Source organism: Triticum dicoccoides, chromosome 6A (genome assembly GCF_002162155.2).
Source record: "Triticum dicoccoides isolate Atlit2015 ecotype Zavitan chromosome 6A, WEW_v2.0, whole genome shotgun sequence".
NCBI lineage: Eukaryota > Viridiplantae > Streptophyta > Magnoliopsida > Poales > Poaceae > Triticum > Triticum dicoccoides.
Genome location: NC_041390.1, coordinates 291,621,510 through 291,634,703, shown reverse-complemented (window position 1 = coordinate 291,634,703; position 13,194 = coordinate 291,621,510).

Sequence of the window (13,194 nt, the reverse complement as noted above, 5' to 3'; positions counted from 1 at the left end):
GAAACGAAAGTACCTGGTAATTTAGTTGGCGTGCACGAGCTCTAGTAACTGGTCCAGTATGTATAGCAGCAGGGGCTGTGGGTGTAACAATTGTATTGATGTCCTCATCAGTTGTTGTTGTTGTTGTTGGAGAGGTGCGTTAGCTGCAGCGGGTGGTGGTGGTGGAAGACGCGCGAGCAATTCATTAAACTTGTTATCGAGCTTTGTTTCGAACGTCTTCTCAAAGCCAGTGATCTTCTCCATGGCCTCTTCAAAATTGTTCAGCACATCTTGCACCTGTTCAGTCATCATTTGCTGAAACTTATCATGAAGCTCCTTGTTCGATAAATTCTCCCAGTCAATCTCGTCGGCTTGTGATCCTGGCATGGTTAGCAGCAATAGAAACACACAAGAATATGATCCTACAGACTACGAACAAGTGGTGGTGGTGGGTGTCACAAATCCGTCAAGCAAATCTCAAATTCTTACCAGTTCTTACCCAGCAGCAGGCGGTGATCGGCAACCGTTGTAGTCAAAAACTCTCAAAGCTTGGATAGTGCGATTACCAGGGAGAGTCAAACGCACGACGTAGATGTATGTGGAGCTGGGAAGGCTTATAATATGGTAGCAAAAAGGGTCAGCAATAATCAATTCAGAGATGCAAAGTTGAATAAACGCTCAACGACGGTACTGTGCTGGTCCTAGGCTAGACTGTGCTAGAGACGCGAGCCTAGAACACTAACAAAATCACGGCGCGGCACGTAAACAAGGGAAAAGCACACTCTGAATTTTTTTTTTCGCTCTTTTTTTTTTGCGCTCTTTTTTTTTGCGCTGCTTTTTTTTTTGCGAAAAATCACTATAATGGCGAGTGTCTCAAAACTCTTCCTAGCTCAAACTGACAGGATGGGCACGAAATTTTTTCGACCAATTTTTTTTTTTCGACTGCCCGGACCCAAAAACTGGAAACGGGTCAAAAAAAACTTCCTATAATGGCACCTGTCTCAAAACACTCAGAAACACCTAAAAATAGGATAGCCAGAAATTTTTTCGAAAAATGCGTTTTCGAAAAATTTTGGGCCTAAACGGAGCGTGGCTACCCGACTCTTTTTTTTTTTCCGAAACCTACTCCGGCAAGGAAACACGAATCGGAATCTAGATGGATCTCGAAAACAACCCTAATAAGCAAGGAACTCGGATTGGTGGTGGATATATGGTGGTGGTATATGGCAGCGGTGGTGGTAGCGGTGGTAGTATATGGATATGGATCGGTGGTGGTATATGGACACGGATTGGTGGTGGTATATGGATACGGATTCGGAGCGGTGGTGGTAGATGGCAGGGGCAATGATGATGGTGCGTCGGCGGCGTGACAACTTATGACCAGAACTCGAAACTCTAAAAGACTAGACTCTAAGACCAGCAACTAGACACGACGATGCAACCGCAAATTCAACAAAGCAAAACCCTAAAAAGATTATGCAAAGGCTCAGATTGGTTCGGATATGATGAACTAACCCTAATTTTTTTTTGTGGCTTTTTCGTGGACTGTAGGTATGAAGAACAGACTCGATCTAAACTACGAAAAACTGTAAAATCTCACCGAGCAACCTGGAAATCTGATACCACTTGATAGAGGCAAAGGTGTCCCGTCTTTCGATGAGATGGAGGATTTCGCTTTGGTGGAAGTCGACTTTGACGATCCGACTACGAACATGCGAGGACGTCGCGCCTTAGCAATCGCTAAACCAACTCCAAGAGGTTATTGACCACGCCGGAGCACGATCAACCTGACCACGAGGGTCTGTTTCCTGCGAGCAAACGAAGAACAAGCAAGAAACTGAGATTGCAATCTGGATATTGCGAATGTAAGATGAAAGCTTTATTGATCAAGGTGGGGTTCTGTGACGCCTTTGTCTGGTCGTTGAACACAAACGAAGTACGCGAAGTTGCAGCTATGGCGAACTTTTAATCTAAACAAAACCCAAAGTCTAAACGATGCCCTAAGGGCTGTATATATGGAGGAAGAGGGGGGGGGGAATTTCGTGGCCCTTGGTGGAGGGGTCCGAAATCAACCCTATCTCTTGTTTCCCCACACATACGGACTCTAAAAATAGCCTATACTTATGTATTTCGAAATTACATGGGCCTGGCCCAATAATAAGGTGACGCAGCACCTAAAATAGACTCGGGACGAAATTTATGAAGTGGCATCTTGTATATTTCGTCCAAGGCTTCATGCACCCATTATGGTGGCTTCAAAGTCCTGAAATCATCACTTGTAACTCCGTTCTTGTTCCCCTTGCGCATGCCATCATCTCCATGCTTGTTCTTGCTCCAATGTTCATCCTTCTCCAAGCTAGGCCCTTCATTTGTAAGCAAAACAAATGTATCCAATTTAGGCAGCATCATATTCTCATGAACATTAGAATCATTACCAAGAAACGAAAGTACCTGGTAATTTAGTTGGCGTGCACGAGCTCTAGTAATTGGTCCAGTATGTATAGCAGCAGGGGCTGTGGGTGTAACAATTGTATTGATGTCCTCATCAGAAGAGAGAGGGACGGCGGAGCTCTGGCCTCAGGTGGAGGTCGCCGGCGGAAGCACTCCGGTGGCCGGTAGAAGGAGGCGAAGCGCGAGGCGGTGCGGGGCTCCAGCGGGAGGAGGCATACGAGCGGGCGAGCGAGCGTGCTCGGGCGCACCGCGGCAGGGCGATTCGGGCCCGGGCGGCCCGGAGCGGGCCTCCCATGGGCTCTGAGGGCCGCGGCGAAGTGGGGCGCAGGGGAGGACACGCGGCGATGCGGGATTGGGTGCAGGGGCGGCGCGGCTGACGTGGCGGCGGCGGCGGGTGGCTCTGGCAGCGACAAGTGGCGGCGGGGTGCTGGTTGGGCGCTGAAAGCGAGGTAGGAGACGACGGCGGCTGCGGGGGGAGGAGGTTTAGGCCATTTTTGGCAGGGGTAGGGCTATATATAGACAGATGCTAGGGTTAGGGGGGTTAGGAGGGGTTTTCAGAGCCTCCGATCGCGATCCAATGGCTCCGGACACGAGGAGGGGTAGATTGGAGCGTGTGGGTTGTGCAGAAGGCCTCGGGCAGAGAGGAGAGAAGAGAGATAGAGGCCCGACGACTGTTTTCGGAGACCGAAAACGTCCGACGTTTGACCGACTATTATGTCACTATAGTTATCCATTGGGGGATCAAATGAACTCCGAATGCGATGAAATTTGACAGGCGGTCTATCTACACTATAACAAGACCACACGCCAACTCTCATCTCATTCTGAGAACATTTTCCGACCACTTATAAAATAATATTTCGGACATGCCGTGGGCGCGTGCAAGTGTGTCTGGGCTCAGAACGGACAACGGGGAGAACTGGGAGAACCCGGACGAATGCAAGTTTTGAAAACATGATGATCCAATGCACATGATGACATGATAAGATGCAACACGCAAGCAAATGACATGGCAACAACATCGAATAACTGGAAGACACCTTGCGCATCGGTCTCGGGGCGTTACAAATTGTAATGAGTGTATCCACATGTCACTACCTGATAGAGGCAAAGGTGTCCCGATGTTTCGATGAGATGGTGGCTATCGTTTTCTGTGGGAGTCAACCTTGACGATCCGACTACGAACGTGCGAGACGTCGCGCCTTAACAATCGCTAAACCAACTTCCGAGGGTTATTGACCACGCCGGAGCACGATCAACCTGACCACGAGGGTCTGTTTCCTGCGAGCAAACAAGAACAAGCAAGAAAGTGAGATTGCAATCTGGATATTGCGAATATAAGATGAAAGATTTATTGATCAAGGTGGGGTTCTGTGACGTCTTGGTCTGGTCGTTGGACACAAACGAAGTACGCGAAGTTGCAGCTCTGGCGAACTTTTAATCTAAACAAAACCCAAGGAAAAAGATACTAGATGGATCTACTTATATAGGAGCAAGGGATGGCGGCCAAGGAGGTGGGAGGACGTCCCAAGGCAGCCTAAAACTAACCCTAGGTCGTACAAGGCTCATGGGCCCAAGTGGAGGTGATGCAACACCTTTGGGCTTGTAGTTTGACTCGGATTCTGCTGTAATGTCAGATTGTTTCGTCCGTAACTCAACGCTCCGGACGAATTTGAAGGTGAATCCAATTGGGTTGGAAAGATCACGAAATCTAGTTTCCAACAAAAAAAGAATCACCCAATTCGGAGTCCGTATGAAAAAGTTGCTGGCGTTTTGAGTCAGGTCTGTCTGTGCAGTCCGAATCTGAATCCAGAACGTGAGAGACTTGGGCTCTATCTTCTCTTGCCCCAAAAGTGACGTGAGAGGACTTTTTGAACACAACCTAAACTTCTCCTTTTCCCTTATCTTCATATGTGGATTGTACAAATGTCCCATACGCCTGCAATTAGACAAAACACAAAAGTGTGTGAAGTATTTTTCATCTGGATAACATAAATAGATTATTGAATAGTTTGCATTAGAAATCACCTGACAAATATGCATGTATGCAATATTTTTGGTCGTATCCAAGGTAGTCATGTCATCATCATCCTCCCCTTTTTGAAAACAAAGCTGTCCTCGGCATTGCTTAATCTGAAATGTGGCTAACAAAAGAGACAAGGTGTACATGTTGTATATGTATATGTCATCCATTTTAACTTTCCTTGATTTTTGCACATATGTCACATGTATACATGAGTAACTTTCATTGTTCATAAAATCTAAAGCCAAAAAATTATCACAAGAAGTAGAAGGGATGAAAATATTGGAACTCAGTTTGCACATATAAGTGAAGCTCTTATTCACTTCAAAAGATTGGCAATGTTCATCATTAAACCATCCTAACTTCGATGAATAAACCTTACTTGCATCAAATTTACATGCTACAACATGCTTAAATAAGCAAACATGCAATAAGTCATTGGACACAGAATCATCATCAAGATTAGAGGTCATATCAAAATGATTGTGGTTCTTTTGCATCAACAGTTAATTCAATGGGTGCACTCAAAATTGTTGATATTTCAGTTGTTTGATCACATGACGCATTCATGATAGTAACAAGAGTCTCTAAAATAGGTGGTGTGCTCAAATCAACAGGTAACTCAACACATGATGCATTCAAGTTAACTAGGCATGCTTCATTCTCATGTGAAGTTATATCATCAATACATTTACTGTTACCTCGCAGAGATGTAGCTGATGTAGGTACGGACGTTGACAATGTACCATACTCTTGAGATGATATCGCGCTCACAATCCGAGGTGGGGCTGCTCTAGTAGGTGCAATAGTGGAGTAACCAACCGGCGGTGGTGAGCATGAACTGGAATAGTAGTTGTTGTAGTCACCCAATGCATCCTCATGTATCTGTCTCTCAAAGGTACAAGCACGGACATACATACCAGTAATGCAACGAGGAATATACTGAAATCTTGCCTGAATATCATGGTTCAAACCACCAAAAAATCTATTCATTGTATCATCCTCAGATTCTTCTATGTCACAATGATGCATATAAGATTTGAACTCTTGGTAGTAAGCATGAACAGTGTTACTGCCTTGTTTTAATTGCTCAAATTTGCGACGCAATTCACGACGATAGTAAGGAGGAAAGAATTGTTGTCTCATTACAGCTTTCAAAACTTTCCAAGTTGTGGGTTGGTTATCAATGTTTTTCTTACAATGTACACTCCACCAAACAGAAGCAAAACCAGTAAATGCTCTAATGGTAGCTCGTACTCTCTCAAGTTCAGAAAAATCATGGTGACTAAAAACTTGTTCTACTTCAAGCTCCCAAGCTAGATAAATAGCAGGATTAAATCTACCCTCAAATGATGGTAAAGAGATAACCTGACCATATGCTTGTGTGTGTTGTCCCAACTCTCGTGATGGTGAAGATGTGTCCGTCGTCCAAGAACTTCTATCTCTGGAACCTGTCATGATTAGTAGAAACAAGAACCAAAATTCGAGAATAATGTTCCTATGAACTACTAGGATGTGGTTGTAAAGTGCTCACAGTAAAGCAAATATCAATATCTTACAAGTTCTTACCATGCGATAGGTGGTGACAGGCAACCAGCCGTGTCAAATAACTCCGAAGATTGTGTAAAGCGATTGACAGGGGAACGTGCGTATACACGGTGTAGAAATATGTGGAGCTGGGTTGGCTATATATGGTAGCAGAAGATTAGCAATAATCAATTCAGAGATGCAATGTTGAATAAACGCTCAACGACGGTACTGTGCTGGTCCTAGGCTAGACCGAACTAGAGACGCGAGTCTAGAACACTAATGAGGTCACGTCGTAGCACAACTAGTATCAATGAAGGATACTAAGTAGCTCTGGACAGCAAGATATAAGTGAAGATCACAACGGCAGTAAAGATAATGATGTGAAACAACAGCCAAGCAGGATAAATCAACAACTTTGTCTCCAACTTTCCTCTGAAAAAGTTTGTGCCGACTTTTTTAATTGTTTTTTTTTAAGAATGGTATTGACTCAAGCTTTCAAACACAAAAGGAATCACTCAATTCCGAGTTGATATGAGGAGTCAAAAAATTCGAAAACTGGCCTGAAAAACTGGAATAAGCTGTGTTCATGAACTTCGGAGGGCAAAAAGACCTATTTAGAAGCCGATTTTGAGGTGCCAAATATTGAACTAGCTTCTTCAACTATTTAGATGCGTCTCATCGCTAGCTTTCGTTTGAGTACTCGCGGAGGCAAAACGGACTTCGTATGAGGAAGTTATGCCTGTTTTACTGAACAGTGCACAAAACAGATTCCAATCCGAATTCAACTACGAGATTGAGTCTAAAAAGATCCGAATTTTTTTTTTTGGCTTCTCCTTTTTTTCCTCACACTTTTTTTCTCTCCTTTTTTTTCTCTGACTTTTTTCTCTTTTTTTTCTCTCGTTTTTTTCTCTCTTTTTTTCTCCCTCTTTCCAAAACAAACTAGATAAGATGCAGATTGGATCAAGTGAAGATGTGAACGATCTCAACTATTATTATGACAATGAATGGTGGGTAGCACGTGGTGAAAATTGATGGATGGGTGGTGGACAGTGGAAGAGATAATGATGCAGCGGTGGCGTGACTAATGTGAACAGAACTCGAAACTCTAAACGAACTAGACACTAAGACCAGCAACTCGACACGACAATCCAACCGATAATTCAACTATGCAAGCAATGAAAAGAAAATTGCAAAGGCTCAGACTGGCTTGGACCAAGGATGAATAGATCTAACTCTTTTTTGTGGCTTTTTCTTGGACAATAGGTAAGAAAATAAATCTAATCTAGGAAAACTGGAAATTCTCACCGAGCAACCTGAAAACTGATACCACTTGATAGAGGCAAAGGTGTCCCGATGTTTCGATGAGATGGTGGCTATCGTTTTCTGTGGGAGTCGACCTTGACGATCCGACTACGAACGTGCGAGACGTCGCGCCTTAGCAATCGCTAAACCAACTTTCGAGGGTTATTGACCACGCCGGAGCATGATCAACCTGACCACGAGGGTCTGTTTCCTGCGAGCAAACGAAGAACAAGCAAGAAACTGAGATTGCAATCTGGATATTGTGAATATAAGATGAAAGATTTATTGATCAAGGTGGGGTTCTGTGACGTCTTGGTCTGGTCGTTGGACACAAACGAAGTACGCGAAGTTGCAGCTATGGCGAACTTTTAATCTAAACAAAACCCAAGGAAAAAGATACTAGATGGATCTACTTATATAGGAGCAAGGGATGGAGGCCAAGGAGGTGGGAGGACGTCCCAAGGCAGCCTAAAACTAACCCTAGGTCGTACAAGGCTCATGGGCCCAAGTGGAGGTGATGCGACACCTTTGGGCTTGTAGTTTGACTCGGATTCTGCTGCAACGTTAGATTGTTTCGTCCGTAACTCAACGCTCCGGACGAATTTGAAGGTGAATCCAATTGGGTTGGAAAGAGCACGAAATCTAGTTTCCAACAAAAAAAGAATCACCCAATTCGGAGTCCGTATGAAAAAGTTGCTGGCGTTTTGAGTCAGGTATGTCTGTGCAGTCCGAATCTGAATCCAGAACGTGAGAGACTTGGACTCTATCTTCTCTTGCCCCAAAAGTAACGTGAGAGGACTTTTTGAACACAACCTAAACTTCTCCTTTTCCCTTATCTTCATATGTGGATTGTACAAATGTCCCATATGCCTGCAATTAGACAAAACACAAAAGTGTGTGAAGTATTTTTGTTCTAGATAACATAAATAGATTATTGAATAGTTTGCATTAGAAATCACCTGACAAATATGCATGTATGCAATATTTTTGGTCGTATCCAAGGTAGTCATGTCCTCATCACTACTTGAACTGGTGATGAATTGAGACTTCTGTGATCTTCACTTAGTGAGGTACCTCTTGATGTTGCACTTCTTTTTACATATGTTTGTATTGTTAGAGTTATATTTGTTCTGGCATTTGGCCTCCCTTTGTTCATGTATATATGATGGCTTTAGCCTTCTCATAATACAAGTTGCATATTTTCCTGACATGGTATCATGAGCCTAGGTTGTTTTTTCGTTCGGGCACCGCAACTCTCCCTCACAATCGACTTCTTCCTCTCGATCTCCCGGTCATATCTTACGCGCTGCTCCTCTCGTACTGCCGCTCTCCTCCTCTAGCCGGCAAGCTACTGCTCCTCCACATATCCCACCATGTGTTGATGTTCGATCTTGTAGCCCTGCCGCTCGATCCACATGTCTGCTAGCCTCCTGTCTCGATTAGCCGCTGCCCGCCCGATCTGCCCGTCGGCGTGTTGCGTTGACCAGTGGATCCCGCAGGAGTCTGGCTTTGTCCAGCAGCCGGCGCCTCTCAGATCGATCCGCTGCTTGTACGTCCGCTCGTGGGATCCAGTCACCGCTCATGCAAGCTAGCTTCTGGTTGGCCGTGTATGTGTTGATGCCTTGACGTTGTGCTAGTGTGCTGCTCCTGCACTGCTTTGGCTTCACATGGTGATTCTCCAGTGCCTGTTGCATCTCTCGCCGGCGACTCCTGCAGGCCCGCGTCCGTTCCACCATGCAGCAACAGTTCATATTAGTTCAGGCATCTCTTTGATTCCTAAAAAGAGAGAGAGAGAAAAAAAAAGAAAAAGATGCTATGGTGTTTCCGTCGGGCAAGCATATCAGTCGCTGCATGCAGACTTCTGACGGTGTTCCCTATATTGATCCTGTGTCGCATGTCCGTCTATGACGTTGTCCCCTACAACGTCTTCAGCAGGCTGTGTTGGTCGCTATTCATCGATTCTTCTTGCGACTTCTGCCCGTGATGGTGGTGCCTGCTCTACGTTGACTCCTCTCGCGGCTTCCGCGTGCGGCGATGACCGCTCTACGTCAACTCCCCCAATGGCTTTCACATGTGGCACTACGTCGACTAACTACTCTCGGTTGACTCTACACGCGCCTTCCATGGGTGTTGGCGACTGTTCATCGCCGACCGATGTTTCTACCTCGACATCTTCCGCTGTGTCCCTGTCTGCGAGTGAGATTATGCAGTTGAGATGACTTCTTGCTGCTTGGGATTCTTCACCGACATGTTCTGCAGGTTCCGTGACTGACCCTTCTAGCAATGAGAAACCACCTTCAAATCATTCAGGTACATCCCCATGGATTCTTGATACTGGAGCATCTTTTCATATGACTTATGATTCTTCTACTTTGACCTCTGTTCGACCTGTTGAGTCTCCGGTTCGTGTTCTTATGGCTGATGGCACTCCCCTTCATGTAGCTAGTTGAGGCATTCTTAGCACTTCTTCATTTCATGTTCCCTCTGTCGCTCATATTCCTCGACTTACCATGCAGCTCATATCTGGTGGTCAAATTGTTGACTCTAGTTGTAGGGTCATTTTGGACTTTGATTCATGTTCTGTTCATGATCATTGCATGGGCGCTCTGCTTGGTGCTGGCCCTCGACACTCTGATGGTCTCTGGGAGCTTGACTGGCTTCGTCTTCCCTCCGCTACCACCGCCGCTAGTCTCGCAGCCCCTGCTGCTGCATCTGCCAGTTCTTTTCAGCAATGGCATCATCATCTTGGCCATTTATGTGGTTCTCATCTCTCATCTTTGGTTCATCGCGGCATTCTGGGGTCTGTCTGTGGTAACGCTTCGTTGGATTGTCTAGGTTGTAGACTTGGTAAGCAAGTTCAGCTACCCTATCCTCACAGTGAACCAGTGTCCGAGCGCCCTTTCGATCCCGTTCACTCTGATGTTTGGGGTCCAGCTCCCTTCGCTTCGAAAGGGGGTCATCGCTACTATATTATCTTTATAGATGATTTTTCTCGGTACACTTGGATCTATTTCATGTCTTCTCGTGGTGAGGTTTTATCTATATACAAAAAAATTGGTGTCATGGTTCGTACCCTGTTTTCCACTACCATTCGTGTTTTCGCGCAGATTCAGCTGGTGAGTATATTTCCCATGCGCTGCGAGGATTCCTTGCTGAGCAAGGTACTCGTCCTCTATACTCTTGCCCTGGTGCTCATGCTCAGAATGGTGTGTCTGAGCGCAAGCATCGTCACCTTCTTGAGACGGCACGTGCGATGATAATTGCCGCCTCTCTTCCGCCTCACTTCTGGGCTGAGGCTGTTACCACTTCCACCTATATTAACATTCAGCCATCTGGTGCTCTACAGGGTGGTATTCCTCTCAAGCACCTTTCTGGTCGTTCTCCTGATTATTCGATGCTTCGTTTGTTTGGTTGTGTTTGCTATGTTTTACTTGCCCCCCGTAAACGTACCAAACTAACTGCTCAGTCTGTTGAGTGTGTCTTTCTCGGATACAGTGATGAGCATAAGGGCTATCGCTGTTGGGATCCTGTCGGTCGTCGGATGCGTATTTCCCGGGATGACCTTTGATGAGTCTCATCCCTTCTACCCGCATCCATCCTCCTCGGCCTTTTCCACGGAGGACATCTCTTTTTTAGTTTCCCGGATGCACCCCCCCTCTGTACCTAGTATTCCTACTCCTCGTCCTGCTATTGCAGATCTGACACCGTCCTCTCCTACGATTTCTTCTACTCCATCGTATGACTCTCCACCTTCATCACCGATACCTTCCCCTTCTCCATCTTCATCATCGATACATTCACCATCTCCACCTCTAGTGATTCCACCTCTTCCCTCCTTTCCTTTCCATTATACTCGTCGTCCGCATGTTGTGGCTGAGTCTACTAATGTGCCCTCTACCTCTAGTGTGTCGTCTTCCTCTTCTCACCCAACTTATGGTCTTCGTTCTCGGCCTTGCCCGCCCCCTGACCAATATTCTCCTTCTCGCTATGGTCTTTCGACCGTTCTTGAGCCGACTTCTTATCGAGATGTTATTGTTCATCCTGAATGGTAGTTTGCGATGGTAGAGGAGATTGCTGCCCTTGAGCGCACCGACACATGGGATCTGGTTTCTCTTCCTCCACATGTTCGTCCAATCACGTGTAAGTGGGTCTATAAGATTAAGACTCGCTCGGATGGTTATCTTGAGCGCTATAAAGCTCGTCTTGTGGCTCGTGGCTTTCAGCAGGAGCATGGTCGTGATTACGACGAGACTTTTGCTCCTGTGGCCCATATGACCATTGTCCGCACACTTCTCGCCGTGGCCTCTGTTCGCCACTGGTCTGTGTCTCAGCTTAATGTTAAGAATGCCTTTCTTAATGGTGAGTTGTGTGAGGAAGTTTATATGCAGCCACCACCTGGGTATTCGGTTCCTGATGGCATGGTTTGTCATCTTCGTCACTCTCTCTCTATGGCCTTAAGCAAGCCCCCCACGCTTGGTTTGAGCGTTTTGCCTCTGTCATCACTGCAGCTGGTTTTTCGCCCAGTGTTCATGATCCAGCGCTGTTTGTGCACCTTTATGCTCATGGTCGCACTCTTCTTCTTTTATATGTTGATGACATGATCATCACTGGCGATGATCTTGAGTACATTGCCTTTGTCAAAGCCCGTCTCAATGAGCAGTTTCTTATGTCTGATCTTGGTCCTCTTCATTACTTTCTTGGGATTGAGATTTCCTCCACCTCTGATGGTTTTTTATTTCCCAAGAAAAGTATATCCAGGATCTTCTTTCTCGTGCTGCTCTTAGTGATGAGCGCACTACTGAGACTCCTATGGAGCTTAATGTTCACCTTCGTGCTTCTGATGGTGAGCCCTTGTCTGATCCGACTCGTTATCGTCATCTTGTTGAGAGTCTTGTCTATCACGCTGTCACTCGTCCGGATATTTCCTATCATATCCATATTCTGAGTCAGTTTGTTTCTTCTCCCACTTCGGTTCACTATAATCACCTTCTTCGTGTTCTACGATATCTTCGTGGCACGATCTCTCACCGTCTATTCTTTCCTCGTTCCAGCTTGTTACAGCTCCAAGCCTATTCAGATGCTACCTGGGCTAGTGATCCTTCGGATCGCCGTTCACTTTTTGCTTATTGTGTCTTTCTTGGCGGTTCTCTTATTGCCTGGAAGACGAAGAAACAGACTGCAGTTTCCCGGTCTAGTGCTGAGGCTGAGCTGCGAGCTATGGCTCTTCTCACAGCAGAGGTGACTTGGTTACGCTGGTTACTCGAGGACTTTGGTGTTTCGGTTACTACACCTACTACACTCTTGTCAGACAGCACAGGTGCCATCAATATTGCGCGGGACCCCGTGAAGCGCTTACCAAGCATATTGGTGTTGATACTTTCTTTGTGCGTGCTAGTGTGCAAGACCGTGTTATTACTCTTCAGTATGTGGCTTTCGAGTTACAGTTGGCGGACTTCTTCCCGAAGGCCTAGACTAGAGCGCAACATGGATTTTACCTCTCCAAACTCAGTGTTGTGGATCCACCATCAGTTTGAGAGGGGGTGTTAGAGTTATATTTATTCTGGCCTTTGGCCTCCCTCTGTTCATGTATATATGATGGCTTTAGCCTCCTGATAATACAAGTTGCATGTTTTCCTGACATGTATTTGCATTTGCACTTGACTACCTATTTACAATGATATAAATGCATTGGCATGCATGGGCTTAGACTCTGTTTTTGTGTCAACAAACTCCGCCCTACCTTAAATTCTATCCGTGCTTCGCCAAATGCATATGAAGATATTCTTTTAGGCCGCAAAGGCATTAAGACAATTCATGCCAAATCTATAGGTGCACAGCTATATCTCAACCAAACTTCCAGTTTTTCCACAGCTCACATCAGCTTTTTCAAAATTCACAGCACAACCAAA